The sequence below is a fragment of the Grampus griseus genome (genome assembly GCF_964374135.1).
Source record: "Grampus griseus genome assembly, chromosome: 21".
In the NCBI taxonomy this organism is placed as follows: domain Eukaryota; kingdom Metazoa; phylum Chordata; class Mammalia; order Artiodactyla; family Delphinidae; genus Grampus; species Grampus griseus.
The window spans coordinates 10,776,688-10,790,292 of NC_139015.1; the positions used below are offsets into that span (position 1 = coordinate 10,776,688).

The 13,605-nt window shown below is 49.1% G+C and overlaps 1 protein-coding gene across 1 annotated transcript in view; it reads right to left on the minus strand.

The window, feature by feature from the left end:
• The window catches only part of DLGAP2 (DLG associated protein 2), a gene marked incomplete at its 3' end in the record, with an annotated part of 702,831 nt that overhangs the window by 133,110 nt on the left and 556,116 nt on the right, over nucleotides 1-13,605 (minus strand). The window lies entirely within an intron of this gene.

Consider the following 13,605-nt stretch of genomic DNA (forward strand, 5'->3'; position numbering starts at 1 on the left):
GAGCACCTTGACCTTGGACGTCCAGCCTCCAGAACTGGGAGAAACGAATGTCAGTCGTCTAAGGGGCCCGGCCGACGGTGTCCTGCTGTGGAAGCCCAGAGGACCGCGACTGCCGCCCCCCTTCCTCCACGTGGCTGACAGAATCCACCCCCAGGCCCCAAGCACGGTTCTTCCAGCGACGAAACCAGACACAACTTTCACGGCTCCGGCACCTTCCGTGCGCAGGAAGCCTATCCAAGCTGCTGGTTGGTCCAGCCTCAAGTGGCCGCCTTGGCCGCCACCCGCTCAGCCCGGCCTCACCTGCGTGGCACTGGGAGGGGGTGAGTGCAGAGCGCTGGTGCTGGGGCCCGGCGGGTGCCGTGGGCGTGCGGGCCCGTGGAAACGCTTTCTGGTGGTGTTGGCCTTTACCCTCGCCCTAATGAAGCCAGAAACCTGGACGATGAAGGAAAAGCTTCCCTTCCGTTTGCTGTTTGTTTGTTTACTTGGTTTAAAGAACATCATGTGGGCCCCACAAAATACGTGCAAGGGGCCCTCTGGGGGCTCGCAGGGGCTGCTGTCACTTCCAGACGCGCGTCTGCCCCGTGCTCAGGGTGAAACACACGCCACCGACCCCTGCAGCACGTGCCCTTCAGCGCCCACATGACGTGCACCGCCCTCCGGGGCCTTGGGGGCTTCCTTCACAGCGCCCCCGGCAATCGCGGCTGCCTCTGCTCCGCACGCCGGGCGCGGCGGCTTCCCCACACCTGCAGCCGCTCCCCCTGGCCCCGGCACGTGCGTGTGCGCGAACGTGATCCTGAGTCTGTGTGCGTGTGTGCACAGCCTGCATGTACACGCATACCGTGCATGTATGTGCACGTGGTCGCGTGTGCTTGTCTGTGCATGTATGTGTGTGCACACACGTGCATGCATGCATGTGCACACGCGTGTGCGTGTACATATGTACGTGTGTGCACATATGTGCGCACATGAGTGTGTGTGCGTGCACTGCCTGCCATGCTTGTCTCTCTCTGGGGAAGGGACAGAGACCTGGTCTCTCCCTTTCCTCCCTGGTGGCCACCCATGCAAGTCTCTCATGCTGGGACCTTCTTCGTATGAAATGGAAGGATGACACCTGAGCCGGGCAGACTTTCACGCCCAAAGTGGGTTCAGCCACCATCCGTACACACAATAATCCGCTACGGCTTCTGCCCTAGGTGTCCAGCTAGATGCCCTCGTCCCACCCCGATGTGTCACTGTCCCCACGTGATCCAGACTCTGTGTCATCCGTGCGTGGTCCTCGCCCCGTCCCTCCTCGGGCCCTCACCCAGCTCTTCTCCATCACCTGATTCCCGGGCTGCAGCGCCAGTGCCCACATCCGGGATGCTGCACCTTCTCCCACCCCCGTATCATGAGATGGGAGCCACACCAGCCACGCGGTGGCGGTGGGGATGGGGGGAAGGACAAATAAACCAGCCCTACAAGTGAAGTGCTTTAAGCAGAGCCTGGAACTCCAGACCGGCCCGTTCAGTGTAAACCCAGGGGCCACCCAGTTTCCCCAGACCCACACGTCTACCATTTACTCAGACATGAGCGCTCCTGTCCTGAAGCCCTGTTGCATCCTCCTACCCAGCATAAACTGTTTTCACTCTTCTCTTGATACAGTTGCAACCACACTAAATTTTATAACATTTCATTTCATCGAGTTTTAAAAATGGAGTTTCAAATGCACTTGCAGATTCTGTGCGATGAGTAATAGAAAGCAGAAAACAGGGCTTCCCTGGTGGCGCAGTGGTTAAGAATCCGCCTGCCAATGCAGGGGACACGGGTTCGAGCCCTGGTCTGGGAAGATCCCACATGCCGTGGAGCAACTAAGCCCGTGCACCACAACTACTGAGCCTGTGCTCTAGAGCCCGTGAGCCACAACTACTGAGTCCGTGTGCCACAACTACTGAAGCCCGTGCGCCTAGAGCCCGTGCTCCGCAACAAGAGAAGCCCGCGCACCACAATGAAGAGTAGCCCCCGCTCGCCACAACTAGAGAAAGCCCGTGCAGCAACGAAGACCCAACGCAGCCAAATATAAATAAGTAAATTCATATACATAAAAAAAGCAGAAAACACGTACATGAAATTTAAAAATCCCTGGGCTGCTCGGAATTAACCTCACTTTGTAGGATGTACGTGGCCTTCTGGGAAGATTGGTGTAAGCAAAAAAATGAGGGTTGAATTTAAAATCGGGCAGGGAGAGGACATCTTGTACTGGACAGAGAATCTTATTTCTGACTAATTATGGACACTTGAGTCCCCTCCGATTCCACTTCCTCCCCGCTCACTGTCTAATTCGGCACCAGCCCCACGTCTCCCGCTGCCCGCTCAGCAATGCCCACAGGATGCCTGCGTAGCCCTTCTCTGCAGGGAGAGAAACGTGCTTGGTGAAAGCAAATCTAACCCCGTGCATGGCCTAAAAGAACCAAAGAATTTGAGACAATATGTAGAGTTATTTGCATCTTTTGGTTCAACATCTAAACAGCATTTTGTACACAGCGGGGTTTCAATAAACACTTGACTGGGATGCTGGCTGGCTGGACCTCTGAGCTCTGCAGGGTTAGATGCTGTGCTGTTTATCACCATGCGAGCATGGGAGGGTACTGGGAGACGGGGGCCCTGACCTCTCGGCATGGGTTCTGTAACTTCCCCTGGTTCTACGATTATTTACTAAAGAGTGTGCCTTCTAGTTTTGAGGACTGGAGTATAACTAGGAGCTTTTGCTGAGGAAGGCGGTAGCTCCCAGGCCTTGCTGCAGATGAGGTTGGGAAGTCTTGCCACCATTTTTGGGTTCAGGAACTCTGTCTCGTCAGCCTCCAGCTTGTATCTGTGTCTTGGAGGTGGGTGTACACTGGGTTACGAGAGGCTGGTGCGTACACAGATGGCTGGTGTTGGTGACAGCTAATGTCCCTGTGACAATACAATGCCTTTCTTCCTCTCTCCCTCCTCCTATTGCTGTTGGGCTGGGGGACACAGGGATTGCATCTTTGTAATAACTCTGCACAGGCTGGGGCCTGGGGCCATGTGGACGCTCCTGTCCGCTCCTCTGCGCTGCCCCTGAGATGCCAATGTGTACAGTTAGAACAGCACAGCTGCATGCTCACCTCCCAGGCCAGAGCCAGGGTCACTGGGAAGCCAGATTAGAAACTTGGATGTCAGCCCTTCTTTAGAAAATGTTAGTAACATACACACAATTTGTCTAATGAGTCTTCAGATGAATGAGGAAAAGATACTAGAGCTTCCCGGTCTCCCCTTCACGGCCATGGCAGTGAGCTAGTGGGCATGGGTATTTGCAATCAGCTGGTATGCAGAATTTTCAGCAAGGAGATTGCTTGACAAAACCGATCACTATGTCGTTTGTTTTTAATTATTAATAACTTTGAATGTGGGTGCTTTGTTGTTTGGTTTGCTGTGAGTTTTGGCTTCACTTAAGAGTATGTGGTGAGGCACGTGGGGGAACCCGAGGGTTTGGGGCTGTAATTTTCTAAAACTAGACGCTAAAGTATCAATGCATTAAGGCTCAAGGAAGAATTCCCATACACCCATGGATACAGCAAATTCCCTTTAACCTCCATCCCTAACCTCTGGTAAGTTAATGACAATTTGCAGGAATAGTGATGTTCTGTTTAGGAAACTGTGTGAAATAAACAACTTTGATTATATTGTCAGGGTAAGTATAATACAATTCCTGGGTTATTTTTAGTCTATAGGGCGTTGTTACAGTTAAATTTTGTGTGTATTGGGTCATATTCCTGTCCTATAATGTAACTAAGTGCCTGCTTTCTGCGACTTGCATATGGAGTTCCACTGCAGTCTCTCCACCCAGGGCTCTCCCGCTGCAGCGTGGGAGCTGCGGGGTGCGGGTGAGTGGGCCCCCAGCCTTCACCCTGCCGCCTGGGTGACACAGAGCAGGGGCAAGGGGCACTGATGCAAGGAGCCTTCTGCAACATTGTTAGTTACAAGTTTAATGTTAGTTACAGCTAGCATTTATTTGAATCAAATCTGTGATTTGGGAGAGCTAAAACGGACACAACATATGTACGCTCTTTATTCCATTTTGATAAGACGAAGCATAATGTTGTTCTTTTAAATTACTAAACAGACTTTGGGGTTCAAATTTGTCCATGTGGCACATTGTCATAGGCTATACAGCCATCATCCCAAGGAAGACCCTCACCTGTGAAAACACTTTTCAGCTCCATTTTGTGGTGAAAATGGGGATGCTTGCATATAACAAAGGTTTTCTGCTGAATTAAGTCATGGCCTGGAGAGCAGTTTCTGGTCGAGAAGCTGGAGCACATACAGACACGCATCCAGTTCCTGAATCCAACCGGTGAAGCAGATAAACACATGCGCTCACATACACCTGTTGTTCTACGTTTATTCCGGGTGCAACTCATTATCAGCCCCATAACAATTCAATTTCAGGTGCCAAATACAACAAACTAGATACACTGGACCGGACACAGGATATTTTGGTTTCTTGGGGAAGGAAGACGTTCCCACCCTGGTTTAGCTCAGAGCCGGAGTGGCCGCTGATTCATCAGGGACCCGGTTCAATCGCTGACCTCTGTGGGCTTCAGGCTCCGCACAGGTGCACTGAGGATGCTGCGGGGTTCAACTCACTGGGCTAGGTGCCCAGCGGGAGCAGGGAGCACCGCAGGGGTCCTCGGAGACACCCAAGTCCCCTTCCCGCTCCTCTCCCACTTGGTCCCCTGCATTGCCAAGGGCCATCTCACTCTTGATGCCAACCATAAACATGGAATATTGGTAAAATTTCTCAAAAGCCCAGGGCATCCGCTACCTTTCATTTTTCACAAACTACAGAGTTCCTCTAGAAGCCCAGCACTGGGTCAGATAATTCTGCTCCCTTCCCTGCCAGCTGACCGTTCATTTCCTATATCCCGGATGCCAGACTTCACAGGCTCGAACACCCGAAAAGATCAGCACGCCGCCCCGTTTCTACCTAATGCTGCATCCACTCGACAAGACAAGCGCATCTCCGGATGGCTTCTGACTCACGTTTGAACGCACGTGTGCCTGTGAGTCTCCTGCAGTTGGAGCGGCGAACCCTTACAGGCACACGAATCTTCAGAATCAAAGCGCAGTCTTGGAATCCGTGTTTTCAGCTTTTGCAACCTGCATACAAATTTAGTAGCCATGGACATTGTGTTCTAGACTAACACTGAGGAAACCAGACATCCAGGAGCTGGCGCCCATCTTCCCGGATACGACCTCCGCCTACGCATCCCTCACTCTTTCAGGCTTGGATTAGTGAAGGCGGGCGGGTGACAGCAGAGTGGTCATGACGATCACAAGGTGACAGTACAGATGATGAAAGCTAACGTGCACCAAATGCTAATAAGGCTTGCTAAGGTCTTACACTTTTGGGTTTAATCATCCTAATAATCCCGGGAGGTAGGAAAGTCCCCTTAAGGCTTCCCCTTTATTTGTAATAAACAGGGAATCAAAGGCACAGTAAAATCAGGTGGAGGTGAGGTTCCCAGGTGCTGGATCAGGTGGATGCGAGGGCTTCGGGGCTGCCTCGGTGCTTCTGTCCAAGACAGACGGCGGGATCCCTCTCATCTCCTGCCCGGTTCTACAGGGCGCAACTCTGCCAGCCGCTTCCCGCCCACGCCCATCGTGCCCCACACACGAGATGCCTTGTGCATTGGCACCTAGTCCCCCCCCCCCACACATCCGAGGTTTCCTTCAGCGACACTTGCCCTACTATGTGTGATGTGCTTTGATATTTTCTACTCTCTACATTCCATACTTTCCTGTTCTTTTTTTATTCAAAAAATTGCTGGTTGCGACCCAGTAACTTGAATTCACGACCCACTGAATGGGTTGCAGCCCACGGTTTTACAATCAGTGTCATGGAAATAGAAACAGGAGAGATAGGAAACGAAATGAAAATTACATGCTGACTCAGCAAGCGGCCCACTCAACGGACGGTCTCTTCTCTGATTAGATGGCTCATCCGTCACCCTCCTCCCTTCCTGTCGGGATCTGCCTCCACCCAAGACCATGTCACCCAGCGCAAAGGCCATCGCTTACTTGTCATAGAAGCTGACGGCTTGAGGCGCTATTGCAGCAGAAGTGTCATTTCAGGAGGAATGGCTTTGAAAGGCGAAAAGAAGACTTCCTGTGTTACTCAAATTTGCATGCGTGTGCGTGTGTATACAAAGACAAATGCACGTGTGGAAATACTTGCTTCCTTTAAGATAGACGGATATCTGCAGGAATGGACCAGAGAGTGGGTGTGTTGCAGACGTAAGAGCATCTGGGCAGAATCAGGAGGTGGGGCTGAGGGGATGCCCCCTGAGTCTGGCTGGGTCTCCGGCAGAAAGAAGCACGTGGAAGCTAGGGTCTTCTTATGCTCCGCCACTAGACAAGCCCAGCGTCCTCACCGGGTCCCTGGCACCTTTTCTGACCTCACATCCCTGCACCCTTGTGACATCTACACACTGTCCGCTAGACCCAAGTCCAACCTCCACTGAGTTATCAAGCTCTGAGCCCAATGCGATTCTATTTTGCCATAATCCCATATTGAAATGCTGATTTTATCAACAGGTACATAAAAAGATGCTCAAGACAATTAATCACCGGGAAAATGCAAATTAAAACCGCAATGAGATATCATCCCACACCTGTCAGAATGGCCGTCATCAAAAAGACTAGAAATAAGTGTTGGTGAGGGTGTGGAGAAAAGGGAACCCTTGTGCACTGCTGGTGGGAATGTAAATTGGTGCAGCCGCTATGGAGAACAGTATGGAGGTTCCTTAAAAAACTAAAAATAGAGCTACCATATGATCCAGCAATTCTACTCCTGGGTATGTATCCAAAGGAAATGAAAACACTAATTTGAAAAGACACATGCACCCCAGTGTTCACTGCGGCACTATTTACAATAGCCAGGACATGGAAGCAACATAAGTGTCCATTGACAGAAGAATGGATAAAGAAGATGTAGTATGTATGTGTATATATATACATATATATATATATATACACACACACAATGGAATATTACTCAGCCATAAAAAGAATGAAATCTTGCCATCTGTGACAACATGAATGGACCTAAAGGATATTGTGCTAAGTAAAAATAAGTCAGACAGAGAAAAACTGTTACTAAATGATCTCACATATGTGGAATCTAAAAAATAAAACAAATGAACAAATATAACAAAACAGAAACAGAGTTATAGATACAGAGAACTAACAGGTGGTTGCTAGAGGGGAGGGGAGAGGGGAGGAGAGAAATAGATGCGGGAGATTAAAAGGGACAGACTGCCAGTTACAAGATAAATGAGTCATGGGGGTGACACCTACAGTGTGGCGAACACGGTCAATAATAATGTCATATCTTTGCGTGGTGAGAGGGGGTCAAAAGGTACAAACTCCCAGTTACAAGATGACTAAGAACTCGGGATATGATGCACATGATAAACAGAAGAAACACTGCTGTGTGTTATACAGGAACGTTGCTAACAGTAGATCCTAAAAGTTCTCATCACAAGGAAAAATACTTGTTCTATTTCTTCTCTTTTGTATCTATATGGGATGATGCATGTTCACTAAACTTATTGGGCTCATCACTTCACGATGTATGTAGGTCACATCGTTATGCTGTACACCTCAACATACAGAGTGGTGTGTGTTAATTATATCTCAATTAACTGGAAGGAAATAAACTTGATGTACAATTTGCAAAAAAAAAGGCTTATTTTACTCAGAATGAATTCATCTAGTTACTTTTTGATTAGTATTGATACTTTGTGGTTTAAAAAAAAATGATTTCAAAGCCAAAATGTAATCTTGGGAGTTGTCTCTCTTTGTTTTCTGCATTATTTTTTACTGAAATCCCCCAATTTTCGTGCTGTTCAGGGGAGGGTCTGGAAGCACAGTTCTCTGTGAGGGTTGCTCTGTCCAAGGGCACGTGTGGCCGTGTTTGCCTGGGGTTTGGGGGACGCTCAGAGCAGCCTCCTGGATGGAAAGCAGCCTCCAGGTTTGCAGGACTGGGGCTGAGAAACCCCGGTCCGAAGCTGACTGAATGGGATACAGCTGGTGGGCTTAACCGTGAGAGTCCCTCTCCCACCCTCTCCTGAGCTTCTCCTCCCTCTGAGGCCCGTCTGTCCCCTCCCTGTGGGCCTGGTGATTCCGCTGGTTGGACCACTGATGCATCCCCGGTAGCCCTGGGTCAGGCTCACAGCCCCGCACATTCCATATGAGCCTGTTTCTCTCCATCTGCAGAAGCCGGAGGGTGGGACAGTGTCTAACTCCTGATCATGAAGTATTTACACACCGGGCACCTTGTCTGGTCCCGCCGCTCCAGACCCGCGGTCACCCTGCGACCTTTCAGAAGTCCTGGCGGGAGGGGCCTTGGTACAGCCCCCCATCACCCCGCACCTTCCAGGAGGAGCCCTGCCCAGGCCAGCATCTGGGTCCATCACTAGAGCACTTTTTTTTTTTTTTTTTTTTTTTTTTGCGGTACGCGGGCCTCTCACTGTTGTGGCCTCTCCCGTTGCGGAGCACAGGCTCCGGACGCGCAGGCTCAGTGGCCATGGCTCACGGGCCCAGCCGCTCCGCGGCATGTGGGATCTTCCCGGACCGGGGCACGAACCCACGTCCCCTGCATCGGCAGGCAGACCCTCAACCACTGCGCCACCAGGAGAGCCCATAGAGCATGGTTTTTCAGAATGCATCCTTAAGGTCCCGAGTTCACACGCTGCCCTGATGGACGCGCTGAATAGAGTTCAGGGGCGACCCCATGCCCACGCGGCCCTCCCTGCCCGCCCCCAGCCCCCTGGAAAGGTGCGGGTCCTGACGCATGGCCCCCTCGGTGCTCAGGTGTTTGGCAGCAGGAATGGCCTTACAGCTCCTCTGTGTCTGGAAACCTGCTCATCCCTGGGACCCCAACTGAAGCCGCCCTGCTCACCAGGCTCTCTAGGTCCCTAGTCTGCAGCAATTTGATTTTGGTCACAGTATAGAGAGTACTGTCAGTGCCTCTCTAACTGCACTGAATTCCTTTCTCTTATACACACAGCGGTGACGCACTTGGCTTCTTCTAACTCCTCAGTGTGTGGAGGCTGCTGGGTCAGGGAGCTAGTTGGTCATGCACGTGGGCACATCCTTCAGGGCAGAAAACGCTCAGTAATTGTTGTTTGAGTGAAATCTGCTATAGACTGAATGTCTGTGTTCCCCCAAAATTCACGTGTTGACTCCCAACCGCCAAAGTAATGGTGTCAGGGGGGCCTTTGGGAGGTGAGAGGTTATGAGGGTGGGCCCCCCAGGATGGGATTAGTGTCCTTCTAACAGAGACCCAACAGGGTCCCCAGCCCTTCCTCCCCGTGAGGACACAGGGAGAAGACGCCACCTGTAAGCCAGGAAGAGGGTCCTCAGCAGACGCTGAATCTGCCAGCTCCCTGATCTCGGACCTCCAGCCTCCAGAACTGGGAGAAGTAAATGTCTGCTGTTTATAAGCCCCCAGTCTGTGGCATTTTTTTTCTTTCACCGTAGCCCAAATGTAGTAAGACAAAGCCACACATGCACTGATGGAGGAGTGAATGCATCAAATAAAGATTTACTGTGTGAGGAGGGGAACCAACACAGGAGAAGGTACCGTAATTCATTCGGCAGCAGCCAGGCTTGGAAACTGTGCAAGGTAAACACTGATATTTAGCATAAAAGCTAGGCAGTGCACTCCAGAAATCTAGATGAAAAATCCCAATCTCCTAAGTTCTATAGACACGTGTTAGTAGCTTTAAAACTGATTTGATTTGTTTGTACAAAGTTTTAACATTAAATTGTCAAATAAATACATCTTTTGGACTGTCACCTTGATTAGCTGGCATGTGACCTTCCCTCCTCTGCAGCACGTGACGGGGACTCGACGTCACACGTTGGGAGGAGCGTTCCCTGAGGGGTGTCGGGATCCCCAAGGGGCAGGTGGGTAGGAGGGGGCTGCACGTCCTGAGGGGTCTCCGCTGTGGAGGAGGGAGGATGGAGGGACGCAGTAAATAGATACATTGTTACTGTCCAGAGAGAACCTTGGCAAGGCACCATGTCCACTATGTCTAGAAACTTCTAGAAATTTCCCTGAAGGAAATAAGTGTGGACGCCCCTCGAGTTACAGAGTTACACATCTATATGTACACGTAGGGGTGTTAATAAAAGGACACAAAAATCAATGTCCAAAAGAGGAATTCTTTTAAAATGAGTTACGTATTATAATTACTTTGAGACATTCATGCAGTTAGATGGTGTGCAGACGTCAGACGCCATCTAACATCCTTTATATAAAAATATTTTCACAACATGTGCCTGTCCTGAAGAAGGCTTTAAGTATTGGCAGGTATTATTTTATATGCAGGTATTTTTAAAATTACATAGTGTGCCCGTTTTCTCCGTGCTGTCTCATATAATATCTGCCTAATATTCTTTAATTGATCATTTCATTTTGTCTGCCTTTTTTCATTTCAGTTTGCAATTGACTTGCCAGTGCAAAATCTGGTTCAACAGAACAGTCTTCATAAATGCTTATAAATTACCAACTCTTTACAACTGACTTAAATTTAACATTCGCGGGAATGAAGAAAACCCATTATTAACGATCACATCTCCTATAAATGAGCCAATGTCACAAAAATTACTGGTAGGGCAATTTAATTTCAGTGTGTCTGAGGGCCTTCTCTCAAAATGTTTCTCCTAGAAAAAGTGGGTTTTCTCTTCCATTGTAGTCATTTTGAATGTGCTGTATTAATCCACTTTTATCACTGACTTTAATTTCATAGAAACCTTCTTTATCTTCCTCTGTTCCATGGCCATTTTCCTCATCATAAAGTTACTTTTCATACATTACACCCTATGAGCTTCAGAGAATGTCTGTGCCCTAAAATGGAATTGTTAATGGCAAGGGCATGGGGTGTGGTACTCACTTCTAAAAAGATGACTTTACTCATTTGTCTTGTCTGTCACTAGAGAAGATTTTAGGGTTTTCAGTAAATGTCACTCACCTTTCCTTGGAGTTTTTAGACACTGAGGCCAATTGGGAAAAAAAAAAAAAAAAGATTGGTATTTTGAACGGGACCAGAGGCAAAGGCTCCTGCCTTGTTTTGTGCCTTTAGCCTCTACTGGCTGTAAAACGTCCCTCAGTGCTCTGTAAATGACAATGACTCATTTCACCGCAAGAGCATTAACATCACTATAAAGCATTTTAAATTTTAATGTGGGACGGTAGAATCAGAGACTCGGAGGAGATGTTAAAAACCTGTCCAGTCTCACCCTCTCGATTCAGAGATAAGGAAACTGGAAAACCCAGTTTGGAAAATAAAACGTCTAAAATTATGGTGCTTGCTCCCAACTAGTCATTGTAATAACACTGGGAACATAACTGATTCCTTCTCTCCTTCTCTCCGCCCTTCCTCCCCCACCCTCCTTCCTTCCTTCCTTTTCTTTTTTTTAAAGCTTCCTATAAATTATCCTTTCACACACTTTACATCAGCATCCCTGACCCGAGGTGCGAGTTAGAATCACGTAGGGAACTTTTCTAGACAATAAGCTCACCAGGGACCAGTATTTAAATGCCCCCCAGGTGACAGGGACCCACGACAGGCAGGTTGACCCTCATGTTTCAGCGAAGGGGCTGCTCAAGACCCCTGGATCCCAGTGCGAACGCGCCTGGCGGGGGCGCCTCGGTGCTACGTCCACTGGCTGGTCCACTGGCTACTTGGCTTGCCCGACAGCTGATGCAGGGTTTCCCTTCCCATCAGAACCCACCGCCGCCCACTCACCACCACAAGTGGGAAACTGGGCAACATTTCGAGAACTCTTTTGTAGCCAACGTCACCAAATCCTTCTGTCCGTTTCTTCCCAAGTCCTTTAAAATCTGACTGTTCTCATTATAACCACCAACCATCACCTCATGTCCACACTGTAGGAACGGCACTAAGTACTTTCTGTGCCTAAACATTATGGTGGCTTCTAAAAAAACTTTAAAATAGAATTACCATAGGACAAAGCATTTGCACCTCTAGGTGTCCCCCCAAGAATTAAGTCCAGGTCCTCGGTGCCCTCGGGCTGAGACAGCACCCCGAGTGCCACGTGCTGTCCAGAGGTGGACGGTAGCCTCTGAGTCAGCCTCAGGTTCCTGCTGCCACGGAGACGGAAATGTGGCCTCAGGATGCATAGGTCTTATGTTTTGGCAGGTCCCCCTCCCTCTAAAAGCCTGTCACAGAAAAGAACTGGTGCCGCAGACACAACTGTGATGCTGGAAAATCTTAGAGCCAGTACAAATGCAGGTGAGCTATTGTCAAAGCCTCACGAGACAGAAGTCAGATGAGTCATCCATTCATGCGGAAGCGTCGCAGAGTGAAACAAAAAATAACGCGTGCTTATCGCAATGGGATAGCCAGTGTTCCTTCTAAATAAAGAGGAAAAATAATTTTATTGGCCTATTTCCAAGTAGAGAAAGGCCTGGTTAGACTGGCAAGTTAGAAATAAAGTTCTGACTCAATCATAGTGGATAATACACTGTCATTCTTTTAGGACTATACCTGGTTTCGTAATTTTACGTTGGAAAGCAACCTTTCTCTGGTTCTAATTTCCTTTAAAAGAAAGCGAAGCTTTACACTGAAGGACTCCTGCGATTTGCAATATTATTCTCTGAGCCAGTCAAACGAGCAACAGAGTCACTGGCTAACCATCAGATATCAATTAAGAAAAACTCGAATTTAAATAGAAATCAAGCTTATGATCCACAAGACAGCCTCTGCGCGGTCACAGCAGATGGCCGTCAGGAGCCGAGAAGGCAGCCGGAAGCCTTTGAGGCTGGCGAGTAACCGTGTTAGGTGCAGGGCCAGGAACCCAGAGCCACGGAGAGGGTGTCTTTTCTCAGTTACATTCCATGTGGATCTCATTCAGCCTTCTGACGCTGAATTCATCCAGCACTCCCCATTTCTAAAGGAGCATCTGCCCCGTTTCATGTAAGCCCGACTCCTGTCAAACGGTGATGGCCAACTCCAGCTCCAGCTTCACTGTGTCTGTGGCAGCAGACAGATAAAATTTCCACGTGATTTCTACGAGCGCCGGGGAAAAGAGAATGTGATAGTAACTCAGAGCTCCCTTGGAAGCAAGCGTATAGTTGCACTCGGCACCCAAGCCACGTGGAGCTGGGCCTGCCTGGAGAAACCAGCTGTTTTATGTCAAGTAACAAGAGTTACCTGAGAAAAATGCAAATACAAAAGCTTTTCCCTCCCTTAGATTGACTTAGGGTTTCGTGACGAAGGAGGGAAGGAGAGATGCGTCATCCTCCGTGTGCGGACAGGTCTCAATTATGTTAATGCAGTTTTGCTGATTAATAATATTAATTATGTAAATAACCGCCTTAATGATTAATCTGGGATGATCTGGAGCCAACTGTGTTCTCATCTAGATCTTCCATAATGTTTACAAACCGCTATTTAAAAAAAATTTCACCGCATCTTACTTAGTTCTCATTAGGACCCCCTAAAGTCGAATGTATACTTAAAACATTTTGCGGGGAGGGTCACCGGTGACGGACGTGCACATCGCCCCCGC